Raw genomic sequence first — 13,658 nt, 5'->3', positions numbered from 1 at the left:
GCGCACTCCTGCCCCTTCACAATCCACAAAATTTCCAAACATAGCCCCACAGCTAGCAACCCTCCATCAGGTTCCCTCTCTTTGCTGAGAGCTCTTCTGTTGCTTAATAAATTCAAATATTCCTTACTCTCTGGTGCCCATGTGTCTTATTTTTCTTGGTCATGGGACAAGAATCGGGAGCTCACCTGCAGTGGGAGTCAAAGAGCAGTAACCTCCCTCCCACTCATTTTACCCAGGAGTGAAAAAAAAAAAAAAAAAAAAAAAAGAAAAATGTAAAAAAAAAAAAAAAAAAAAAAAAAAAAAAAGATTTCTTATGTTTCTATAAAGGTTGATTTACAACTTTTGTTTACAACTCCTGTTTACAGACAGGTGAAGGGATCACATGCACACAAATTCAGTTTTTTTTGTTTTTTTTGTTTTTTTAACTTTATTTTGTTTTGGAACCCTGGGAGTCGGCAACCTTTGGGATCAATCCTAGGAGAGAAATGTGCATACCTTTGTAAAAGCCTCTCCCTTTATCTCCCCATGCAAGAAAAGGATTCTTCAAAATTTAGAATAAAGACTGTCATTGGTTATACTAAGGGCAAGTATAAGAAGAACCCAAAAGGAGGGCTAATATCTTAAACCTGTAATGTAACTATGTTGGAAAGACTTTCAATGAGGCCCAATAAGTTTGTATTCACATGAGAAGAGAAAGAATAATGTATTGGAAAAACATTTTCTCCTCTTCGGTATCCTAAGATGCTACTACTGGTCATTTTTTTCATTGTGAATGAAGCTTCCCTACTGTATTTTGGGATGGAAATGATAATGGGATACTTAGGCTAAAGTCTGTCCATCATTATTTTTCTTCTAGTGAAGCAATTTTAATTCTGTAGGGTATTTAATTTTACTTTAGAATTTAAATGGCTCTACCATACTGAAGTAAAAATTCATAGATAACAGAATTAATCAAAATAACTTGGAAGAATAAAATGTGGCATAAAATCTTAACATAGCTGAGTTTAAAGTTATTCTGTAGAGCAGAGTGAGGAAAAAAGAAAAAAACAGGTTTTGGAAATTTACCATAAAACATTGAAAGTAAAATAAGAGATGTTTTTGATATAGCTTCAAGGAATAATCACATGTTTTTACTTAAGGTAAGATTTCATCAGTTCTTATTTTATCACAATACTTTGTTTTATTAAAAAACTGAATACCAAACAAATATCTGTAACTTTTAAAAAAGATTGTTACCCAAGAGATTTAGTACTATAAAATTTAGCAAAAAATGACTATAACTGATAACTTTATCTTATTAGCTCCCCCTGAGGTGGCTGAAAAAATGAGAAGCGTTAGGAGGTAAAGTTGGAATTTGGTAGAAGATTCCAGGAATAATAGTATCTCTTTTTCTGGTGAGGGGGAAAATACCTGTTAGATCTCTACAGTGCAGAGAATTTTACAGAGGTCACCTGACACTGTTCTCCATCAAAGCAGTGAGTGGCAAACTCTCTCAGCTGCATCTCTGAAGTTTGTGAGTCTCTATCTTCACCAGTGTGAAATCTATCATGTAGTCAAATGATGATATTATTTTAATATTGTAGTGCCAGAAGACTGATCGTATTTAGAAACTAAGTCAGCTGACTGAATTACACAACAGAATTTTACAATTTTAAAAGAAAGAAAGAAAAAGGCACTATAAGCAATGCAACACTATAAAGTTGTGATCACAATAATTAAATCACTTGTACTGTATTCACCTTGAATGAAAGAATGCACAACCCTCTCTCCAAACTAATAAAACCTTGTACAGAACATTTAAGTCTGTTACAGATAGGTGGTAACACTAAACCTCTGTTGTGAGAAATAATTAAACTTCAGTAAATCACTCTACAACCAAGCACCAGAAACATATCAAAAAAGATTATAAACTACAGAAAAGGGCACTTTTAGGTGTGGGTTTAAAAGATGCTGTAGCCAAATTAGAAGACTTACAATGGAAATTTTAGTTATTTTCCTATTCAGTATTATTTCACCCTACAATAACTTTAACCATTTTTGATTAATGTGAGTGGTGCCTCTCAAAGCAGTTTTAGGGTATGTCTTGTTTAATGTGCATTAAAGGCCAAGAAGCTTGTCTATCTTGCATCATAAAATGTTCAAAAAATGTAGTATGGCTGGACATGGTGGATCAAGCCTGTAATCCCAGCACTTTGGGAGGCTAAGGCAGGTGGATAATCTAAGGTCAGGAGTTCAAGACCAGCCTGGCAAACATGCTGAAACCCTGGCTCTACTAAAAATACAAAATAATTAGCCAGATGTGGTGGTGCACACTGGTAATCCCATCTACTCTGGAGGCTGAGGCAGGAGAATTGTGAGCAGTGATCACTCCTCTGCACTCCAGCCTGGGAAACAGAGTGAGACTCCATCTGAAAAAAGAAAAGATACTAGCACTTCCAGAACTTTGTCAGTATGTTCAATGCTTACTGAAATAATTCTTGTAACCTTTCCTTTCCTACCTAAAATTCTAAATACATTTGGGGAAGAGATTATCGAATGCAGTGGTATGGGGTAAAACATTCAAATAAATCTGCCTAACAATTGAATTGAGAATTGTTTCTTGTTTATAGCTTTATAAAAATCACTGGGTAGGTAAATTAATATTATTTTAAAATCTGGGTTTGTGGTTACATAATAATCATTGTTTAAGGAAATTGATTCTAAAGATTGCTAAGACTTTTTCAAGGAAAGTAGGCATGGGGCCTTGAAAGTAGAATGGTGAAGCCAAATAAGAAAAAGATACATAAATATTATAACCATTCAAACCTCAAGCCTTTACTTGACAATGATACAAAACATGTTCATAATGTAAAAATCCTCTGATTTCCAGCCTTGCAATCACACTCCTTACTCCAAATTTTACACTTTTATTGAAGAAACATAATAGTGCAATAGAAGATTTAAATGTTACACTTTAAACAATAAAATGAAAATATGGTATTGAAGAAAATAACAGTGTTGTAGGGCAACAACCTAGAAATTCTTCTAGAATTAAAAAACAATGATAAATGGTATAAAATATGCCAGTGATGAAGCACATAATGTTTTTCATGAAACAAGAAGAATAAATAGAAGTATATTCTAAGATATAATAGAAGAAAACCATTTAAGGTGAAACATTTGAGACAAAAAGGCTCAGAAGGGAATTCTGCCTCCAGAGAGTAGATGGATATGATTTGGCTCTGTGTCTCCACCCAAATCTCACCTTAAATTGTAATCCCCATAATCCCTGCATGTCAATGGTGAAACCACTTGAGGTAATTGGATCATAGGGGTGGTTTCTCCCATGTGTTCTCATGATGATGAATGAATCTCATGAGATCTGATGATTTCATAAGCATCTGGCATTTTCCCACTTGTACTCACTCTGTCCAACCACCCTGTGAGGAAGGTCCATGCTTCTCCATTGCCTTCTGCTATGATTGTAAGTTTCCTGAGGTCTCCCCAGCAATATGGAACTGTGAGTAAAGTAAACCTCTTTCCTTTATAAATTACCCAGTCTCAGGTATTTCTTCACAGCAGTGTGAGAGCAAACCTATACAGTAAATTGGTATCAAGATAGCAGAGAACTGCTGTATAGATACCGGAAAATGTAGAAGCAACTTTGGATCTGGGTAACAGGCAGAGGTTGGAACAGCTTAGAGGGCTAAGAAGAAGACAGGAAAATGTGGGGAAGTTTGGAGCTTCCCAGAGATTTATTGAATGGTTTTCACCAAAATGTGATAGTAATATGGACAATGAAGTCCAGGGTGAAGCAGTCTCAGACAGTGATGAGGAACTTCTTGAGAGCTGGTGCAAATGTGACTCTTGCTATGCTTTAGCAAACAGACTGGTGGCATTTTGCCCCTGCCCTAGAGATCTGTGAAACTTTAAACTTGAGAAGGATGATTTAGGATAGCTGATGGAAGAAATTTCTAAGCAGCAAAGTCTTCAAGATATGACAGAGCATAAAAGTCTGGAAAATTTGCAGCCAGGCAATGCAGTAGAAAAGAAAATCCCATTTTCTAAGGAGAAATTCAAGCTGGCTACATAAATTTGCATAAGTAATGAGAAGCTGAATGCTAATCACCAGGACAAGGGGGAAAATGTCTCCAGGGAATGCGGAGAACTTGTGGCACTCACTCCCATCACAGGCCCAGAGGATTAGAAGGGAATATTGATTTCGTGAGCTGGGTCCAGTTCCCCTATGCTCTGTGCAGCCTTGGGACATGGTGCCCTGCATCCCAGCTGCTTCAGCTCCAGCCATGGCTAAAAGGGACCAAGTTACAGTTCAAGCCATCGCTTCAGAGGGTCCAAGCCCCAAGCCTTGGCAGCTTTCACATGACATTGATAAATATTCCTGTGGGTATTTATCATATGTCAAGAATTGAGGTTTGTGAAACTCGGCCTAGATTTCAGAGCATATATGGTAATGCCTGGATGTTCAGGCAGAAGTTTGTTGCAGGAGCAGAGCCCTCATGGAGAACCCCTACCAGGGCAGTGAAGAGGGGAAATGTGACATTGGAGACCCCACAGTGTCCCCAATAGGGCAAAGCCTACTGGAGCTATGAAAAGAGGACAACCATTCTCCAGACCTCAGAATGGCTGATCCACCAAAAGCTTGCACCATGTGCCTGGAAAAACCACAGACACTCAACACCAGCCTGTGAAAGCAATGGAGATGGGCTGTACTCTACAAATCCACAGAGATAGAGCTTCCCAAGGTCATGGGAGCCCATCTCTTGCATCAGCATGCCCTGAATGTGAGACAGAGAGTCAAAGGAGATCATTTTGGAACTTTAATGTTTAATGACTGCCCTATTAGATTTTAGACTTGCACATGGTTTATATCCCATTTGTTTTGGCAAATTTATCCCATTTGTAATGGGAGTATTTATCCATCATATCTAGGAGGTAACTAACTTGTTTTTGATTTTACAGGCTCATGGATGGAAGGGATTTGCCTTGTCTCAGGTGAGGCTATGGACTTTTGAGTTAATGCTGGAATGAGTTAAGACTTTGAGGAAATATTGGAAGAGCATGATTGTATTTTGAAATGTGAGGACATGAGATGTGGGAGGGGCCAGGAGCAGAATAATATGGTTTGGCTCTGTGTCCCCACCCAAATCTCACCTTGAATTTTAATTCCCAGAGTACCCACAGGTCAAATGCAGTGCCAGATGGAGGTAATGGGATCATAAGGTCAGTTTCCCCCATGCTGTGCTTGTGATAATTAGTGAGTCTCACAAGATCTGATGGCTTTATAAGCATTGTGCAATTCCCTTGCTTGCACTCACTGCATTGTACCACCATGTGAAGAAGGTACCTGCTTCTCCACCATGACTGTAAGTTTACTGAAGCATCCCCGACAATGAAGGGAGGCTTGACTGTGAGTCAATTAAGCCTCTTTCCTTTATAAATTACCCAGTCCTGAGTATTTCTACATAGCAGTATGAAAATGAACTAATACAATGGAGTATATTACAACAAATAGTCAACTGAAAACAATTTAGAAGTCAATACAATACAAACATCACATATGTAAAGTTACTGGACAGCTAATGAAGCAAGGAGGACTAAAGGTGCTGATTCCAAATGAAGATGACCTTTGCTATCTGCTTTCTCTCAGGGCATCTTCTTATTCTGAACACTGACAAGAGACAAAGAACGTGACCTTTCAATAAGTAGAAGCTTCCCCATAAGGAGGAAAATAAACAGCAAAAAATAGTCTTGCAAAGCAAGAGTATGAGGCTTCAGGTGCCCATACCCATGACTGTTGCCTTATCAAAATAATTTCTAAATGCTGAAGACATATGTGTGGGAGACTAAAGAAACAAACCACAAACCTCTGTGTTCATTTACTATTGCTGCTATAAAACCACCACAAATTTAGTGGGCTAAAACAACTCAAATTTATCATCTTACAGTTTTGGAACTCAGAAGTTTATAAAATTGTCTCACTGAACTAAATTCAAAGTATCAGGGCTGTATACTTTCCTTGCAGGTTCAGAAGAGGATGTATTTTATTCCCATCCAGTTTCTAGAGGCTGTCTACATTTCTTGGCTCATAAGCCCCTTTCATCTCAAAACCGAGCAATGGCTGATTGAGTCTCACCATGGTATCACTCAGGTTCTGACTCTGCTGCCTCCCTCTTTTCTAATTGAGGATCCTTGTGATTACATTATTGGGCCCACTTGAATAATCCAGGATAACCTCCTTATCTTAAATTCAGTTGTTTAACAAATATGATACCTTCTTGCCACATAACATAACATGTTAATGGGTTCTGGTAATTAGGATATGGACATCTTTCAGGGTACCGTATTTTGGCTTATCTGAAAATCAGAACAATTTTCTTCTGAGAAAATGGATTAAATTCAAGGCCTCCAATGACAGCACACCCTGTAGAACACTTCAACTTCTTCACTGAAAACCCAAAGAAGCAGACTGTATTTCAGAAATGGAGGCCAATCAGATATTGACTGATCTTTGTCTAAACAGTAACTCAGCCCAACTCAGATATCCTTAGATTTGAGATACTCAGACTCCACTCTGTCCACGAGAAGAAAGGAGAAGGAACCCTGTCTAGCAGAAAATATCTTTTTGAGCTTCTACAATTTTTAGACACTACTTCTCACATGCATTAAAAAAATACTGGGCATGTTAAGAGAGAGTGCCATATGACAAAAAAACAAAAAAGGAAAAGAAACGAAATCATAGATGATTTAGACATTGACATCAGCAGACAAAAGCTTTGAAATAACTATGAGCAAATTGTGTAATGAAATAGGCAAAAGGGACGAATCATCATCAGATATTTCCTTCCAAAAATACAATGTCTCAAATTTAGAATTTATAGATGGGTAATTGTAGAAGACAGTGTTAGTTAACTGCAGATTGACATAAAATATCTACATTCTCTAAACATGGTGGAGAGAAATTTCCTCCAAAATAAAGATATTTTTAGGCAAACAAAAGGCTGAGACACTCACTTCATTATCATCAGAACTGTACTGAGAGCAATATTACAAGGAGCTGTTATTGCAAAAGGAAAATTATCTGGATGGAAAAGTAGAATACAGGTTAGAATAAAGATGAAGAGAATGAGAAATTTGTGAAGCCAAATAAATAAATATATACATACATACTATAACATAGAAATAAGTGTTTTAATCACGTTAGCAACAAAATGGAGATAAGATATTTTTAAAATGCGATGAACCTCTATAAAAGTCATTTTGAAAGTCATAACATTTAGACAAATGAAATGGTAAAACATTGTTTTGGGGAAATACTTAACATTTATTATCATAAAAATACTCATTTAGATTTAAATAAAAATAATTATTCGTAAATCAGCCAAAAGAGAAGAAAAGCAGCTTTGCAACATAAAAATACTTAAAAACTAGTAAATGTTTAAAATAACATTAAGCATATTTTAACATTATGTATATGTTCTCATGAAATCAATACATTAAATAATAAAACTAAAATACCTCAATACTGAAACAATTGACCATGATATTTAATATCTAAGTAAAAAATGTTATATTCAAAGTAGCATTATTTGGGAAGCCTACAGAAACTAGAAATATTATTCATAGGGAATCTTTTTTTTAATGTAGCTCATCGAAGGCATAGATTAATAGAGATATAGAAGTAAAAACAAAGGAAAGTAGGGCTGTAATGAAAATGAAGTAAAACAGAAAGCAAGGTACAATCAATATGTGTAATATAAATGTGTTTATGCAAGTTTTCTGGAAGGATATACAAGAAACTGCTGAGTGTGCTTACTTTTTGGTAGTGACACTCAAGCTGGGGGAGCTTCCTTAAAAAGTGGTAAACATGTTTTTTTTCTTCATTTAAAATGCTTTTGTAGTTTTAAAAAAGATGTCACTTCAAAAATAACAATGTCAATAAAAAGAAACATGAATGGAAAATGCAAAAGGTATATTAATTTTTGTGTCACATTGGAGTGATTTGCTGGACAGTGTGATGAGAAAATATTGAAAGATATCCTTAGTAGAAGTGGACTGTGATGTGGATACAATGGAAGTGGTACTTCACTAGTAAGTGTGGTTTATTTAAGAGAAATGTGAGGAGGGCCACAGTAAGCTGGCCTGAAAACACAACTGGCTGGAGACTTTTCCCAACCCTCTCAAATAACCGTTCAGTTTAGTGTCAAAGTTTCACTGTGAAGCAGCACGTGGAGAATGGCCGTCATTGATATGCACTCCTTGTTTTCTTGAAATCAGACATGAGCTCACAAGAGCAACTGACAAAAATAAATGTTTCACCTGAGTAACTGTCCTTACATCTTGCTGCATTGTAATCTGCTATAACCTAATGTAACATTAAAACAACTCAAAAAAAAGACAATTTTGAACTCTAAAAAATTTAATAGACCATGAGATTATTCCATTTCCTTAGGGACAGAACTGGATGTAGTCAACTAGGTATTAAATAGCATTTTCGTTTATTCGATCAGTGGTTTAAGGGTTACACAAGAAAAAAAGACTTCAGGTAAAAACTTGCCTGACATTTAATGCAGTGTGCCCCTATATTTACATTTTGAATACCCTAAGAAAATATAAAGTTTCAATAGTGGAAATATGATAGAAAATTAAAATTAAATATACGGTAAACACATTCAAGACATTCTGGAGCCTTTTGAGGACTATTTTTTTTTTCTGTAATGTTACTGTGTGGCATCAATATATTCCAAATGACTAAAAATTTAAAAACAATTAAAACAAAAACAAAATCTGTGTATTCTGTGCCTTAAAGGCAACTACCACCATCAGGAAAAACTGATAGTTCTGAACTTCAATCTACTGAATTTATTTATTTATTTAGAAAGTCTCACTCTGTTACCCAGGCTGAAGTGCAGTAGTGTGATCTCAGCTCACTGCAAAGTCCACTTTGTAGGCTCAAGTGACTCTCATGACTCAGCCTCCCGAGTAGCTGGGATTACAGGCATGCATCAGCATGCCTAGCTAATTTTTGTATTTTTAGTAGAGATGGGATTTCACCATGTTTGCCAGGCTGGTCCCAAACTCCTGTCCTCAAGTGACCCACTCAGCTTGGCCTCCCTAAGTGCTGAGATTATAGATATGAGCCTCTGTGCCCACAAAAATTTACCATATTTAAACACTGACAAAAAAAGATAAGGAGGACATGTAATGTCATTCTGCTCCACTGACGGAGGAACACAGATCCCTTTCTTTCTGCTCCTCATCATTTTAAAATTTGTCATTTTTGAACTTAGGATGAAACCCTGAGTGAAGGATAAAGGAAGTAAAAATCATGGAGAGCCAAAGGACATGGTATGAGGGACATTTCGTGACTTTGAATTTAGGCAGTTCCTTTCATTTGGCAAATGCAGGGGTACAATTTGAAGAAGGAGAATGTCAGTTGCTGATATGGTTTGGTCCTGTGTCCCCACTCAAATCTCATGTTAGATTGTAATCCCCAATGTTGGGGGAGAGACCTAGTGGGAGGTGATTAGATTGTGGGAGCAAATGGCCCCTGTTGTTATGGTGATAATGAGTTATCACCAGTTTCTGTTGTTTGAAAGTGTGTAGCACTTCGCCCTTTGCTCTCTCTCTCCCCCATCATCATGTGAATACGTACCTGCTTCCTCTTTGCCATCCACGATGATCACAAGTTTCCTGAGGCTTCTTCAGCCATGTAAAACTACGAGTGAAGTAAACCTCTTTTCTTCAAGAATTACCCAGTCTCAGGTAGTCCTTTATAGCAATGTCAGAACAAACTAACACAGCTGTTATATATTTGTCCTATGGTAATGGAAATAAGATAAAGATGCCCTAAGGATTTTCTTTAAGTTTGTCCAGTCCTGCTTATCAGACTGGGAAAGAAAGTGATGAAGGTTTAATAATAAAGATATATGTGTGTGTATAACTATATACGTATAAGTGTATATGTGTATAGCTATACGTACACATATGTGTGTATATATACGTATCTACATATACATACTAACACACACATATATCTTTATTGTTAAACCTTTATCACTTTTGTGTATACACACACATATGCAAAACATATGTAGAAAAGTATATAAAACCTTTTTTCTTTAGCAATAACTTTTTCTAAGCCAATTTAAAAGCAATAACTTTTTCTAAGCTCCCCATACAGGAACAAGCTATTTCTGTTAAACAGAAATTTTGTTAAGCCATCTAGAGTAGGATATCAGAGATCCAACAGCCACTCTTAAGTGACCATTGATGCTCCCAGATGAAGTGACAATTGATGAGCCTATCTATCACTTGATTGGAGAATATAAGGTGAGATCAGAGCTGAATTATTCAGAACCAGAGAAACAATTTTAGATTACACATGAGGGAGGAAGAAGGAGAAATGAGATGGCTGGTGAACTTGAAACAAAAAAACCACCATAATCTGGAGGACACATATTATGTTTTCACTTGGGTACATAATGAAATCTTCCTTTTTTCTTTCTATATAAAATCTCATTAGAACATCATTACTTGCTAATGCATTGTGATGTTAAATGCATTTAGGATAGTGAGTAGAGTATCCAGGTGGTTTGTAGTAAAGCAGAGACCATCTGAAAGGGTGTTGTCATATTTTAGTTATGCAGGGAAAGAAGTTTTGTTTGATAAAACACTTAGGCAATGTTTTCCTATTCCTCATTTTCCCAGACACAGAGCAGCCTTGCTCCCTTGCTCTTTCCCTTCCTGTTTGTCAAAGATACTATAAAGAAAGGATTTGACATTGATCAGTTACAACTTAGCATGAATTAAACATAGTGTGTTGCTTTTTTTATTTTTTTTTTTAATCGAGACAGAGTCTAGCTCTGTCACCCAGATTGGAGTGCAGTGGCACAATCTCGACTCACTGCAATCTCTGCCTCCCAGGTTCAAGTGAGTCTCCTGCCTCAGCCTCCGGAGTAGCTGGGATTACAGGCACACATGACCACGCCCACCTAATTTTTTTTCAGTAGAAATGGAGTTTCACCATTTTGGCTAGGCTGGTCTCATTCTTCTGACCTCGTGATCCACCTACCTTGTCCTCCCAAGTACTGGAATTACAGGTGTGAGCCACTGCGCCCAGCCCCATAGTGTGCTCTGTTTGAGATAGTATCACTAAAAATGTTACTTGAATCACGAAATGACCTGCACCCATTCCTAGTTTACATGGCATTAGATATCAATGAGATACACAAATCTTTGGATGGAATCATATATTTAGGATAAGTAATAAAGAAATCTTTTAATTCTACTTCTTAATTCTTTTCAACAGATTATTATTAATGTCATCCTAACTCAATATAATCAAACAGTCCCTTAATGATTTGTTGATACAAGGTTGACACTGTCTGGGGAGAGAAGTTGGACTTCCAGGGTATTATTTGATCTGAGAACCCAGAATCCACCAGCAAGAAGCCATCTCTACTGAGTGGGGTTAGAATTTTCAAGAGGAACACCAGTCATCCTGCAACCGAGAGTGTGCCCTTCCCAAAAAGGTAAGTAATGTTGAAATTTAGGAATTCCAATTCCCACCATTTCACTTTCAATCCCATTTCTTCGTGACTCTAGTCTGTGTGAAGCTAACTCTTTGAAAGGGAAGCCTGGTTTCTTGTCTTTTCTCCCCTTGGGAAATTCTTCTCTTCTAGGAAAAAAGAAAAAAAAGAAAAATTAACNAGCTGATTATTTTATAAATCAAACATCCAGAAGAAGTGTAACATGTTCATTGTAAAAGACCTTACGTTTGCACTATTTTCTCTCTGCCTTTGAAACGGAATAAGAGATAAAATGGTATATGATTTTTCATAATCAAAATATCCATGATGCCAAGGTACAAAGACAATGGGAATTTAATCATCATTGCATTCTAAAGAATTTTTCCATTTTCCACCTGTAGATTAATTAAATACAAAAGAAAATTTGAATTTAAATTGTGATAAAGCAAAATCCATTACTAAAGTTTTCTTTTTATCATCCTCAAGGTGAAACAAGCAACAAAAAGATGAAATTAGAAGCAGAATGGGTTCCAGTCAAACAGATGGCAAAAGTCTTTACAAGCACCAATTAAAGTTCTCGTTTATTCTTGAAATGTTCAAGTAGATCATTTAGATAATCCACTTTATGCCCTGGCAAACCTTATTAATCTTGATTTTCAGAATATTTTTAAATATCTCCATTATGCAGGAACTTCTAGACTGCCTTGTATACCTAACTGTATGAAAAAGATAACTGTTGTTAACTTTTTGCTAAAGGCCAGACATCAAAAACAGTCAACTAAGGTAGTAAATAGCTAAATTTCTGGGACTCCGTGGAGCTTCTTGAAAAAAAGATCCAAAGCGAAACTGGGCCCAAATTTGTTGAACAAAATCAAAGAACTCTTGGCATTAAAAATCAGTACGAACTACAGAGAAATGTGCTTGAGTTCCATAACTTTTAATAATCTGCCATAAGTATTATGAGTTGCATTGAATTTTGACAAATAATTGTGAAGGAGTTTCACTACAATGGAAAAATAAAATGTGAAATGTTGGAATATCACTAATAGGTTGATAATTATATTATAAAAGTTCTAATATTTTAGATTGGTGGTAAATTTTAACAGTAGTTATTCCTTATGTTTCAGAAAATATCGATTAGTAGAAATCACATATTGTATCAGTTTTATAAATAGGTTCTTTTTTTTTTTTTTGCTTTTGTTTCAAGAAATGGAGTCTTGTTCTGTTTCCCAAGCTGGAGTTCAGTGACATGATCATAGCTTACTGCAGCCTGGAACTCCTGTGCTCAAGTGATCCTTCCACCTCAGCCTCCCATGTAACTGTACAGGCATGGGTAACCATGCTCGACCAAAGCTTTTTAAGTTTTTGTAGAGATGAGGTCTCACTATTCTACTCAGGCTGATCTCAAACTCCTGGCCTCAAACTATCCTTCTGCCTCAGCCTCCCAAGCAGTATAAACAGCTTTTGACAAAATAATGTGTTGTATTCTCACTAATTTCCTTTGCTAATTTTTGAGAGACTCTTGAAATAATTTTATTAATTTAGTTATTCACTAATGATATTTTTGAAATAATACATTAAAATGTTATGATTACTAATGACATACATTCAGTTAGTTAACTGGGATTAATTTTATATCCATAATGTATCTACAAATTAGATTGTAATTTTTGCATTAAAGTGACTTGTCATTCAGATTTATTTAAGGTCAATTATTCCTTCAATTGATACATTGCTATGAAAATCTTTTATAATATATATTTCAAAAATCCGAGATTGTTTTACACTAACGAGTGATAATAATTCTCAAGAAAATCATTAAAGAAATAAGTCCTTCTTAGTGTCATCTTTGAATATATGAAGACTCAAAGATCGTTCAAGGCAACTCTAGTTAAGAGTGAGGTTACGTCACAGTACTTGAGGCTCTGGGATTTTTTCCCCAGAGTTTATAGGGCTACCTTTGCTAAGTGGCAAAAATATGGCCTTCATAGAGGCACTTGAAAATAGTACTGAATTTACATTGGATTTTATATTCAGAGAAATAAATATAAATAAATTAATGCACATACACATATACTTCCACATACACTAACTGTGCTATCAAATTTTTTTCCCATTTATTTATTTATT

At 35.9% G+C, this 13,658-nt stretch overlaps 1 long non-coding RNA gene across 2 annotated transcripts in view; it reads right to left on the bottom strand.

The window, feature by feature from the left end:
• Positions 1-10,170: 10,170 nt before the first annotated feature.
• LOC119473565 overlaps positions 10,171-13,658 on the bottom strand; it is an 18,544-nt gene continuing 15,056 nt past the window's right edge. For both annotated transcript variants that reach the window (XR_005202773.1, XR_005202774.1), the window contains exons 2-3: positions 11,569-11,677; positions 10,171-10,759 (exon numbers count right to left, since the gene is read on the bottom strand). This is a non-coding gene — a long non-coding RNA (uncharacterized LOC119473565). The remainder of the gene's footprint in view (positions 10,760-11,568; positions 11,678-13,658) is intronic.

The sequence above is a fragment of the Cebus imitator genome, unplaced genomic scaffold (genome assembly GCF_001604975.1).
Source record: "Cebus imitator isolate Cc_AM_T3 unplaced genomic scaffold, Cebus_imitator-1.0 Scaffold168, whole genome shotgun sequence".
NCBI classification, from domain to species: Eukaryota; Metazoa; Chordata; class Mammalia; order Primates; family Cebidae; genus Cebus; species Cebus imitator.
The sequence above is the reverse complement of the archived record's forward strand: the minus strand, read 5'-3'. Positions and strand labels throughout refer to the sequence as shown.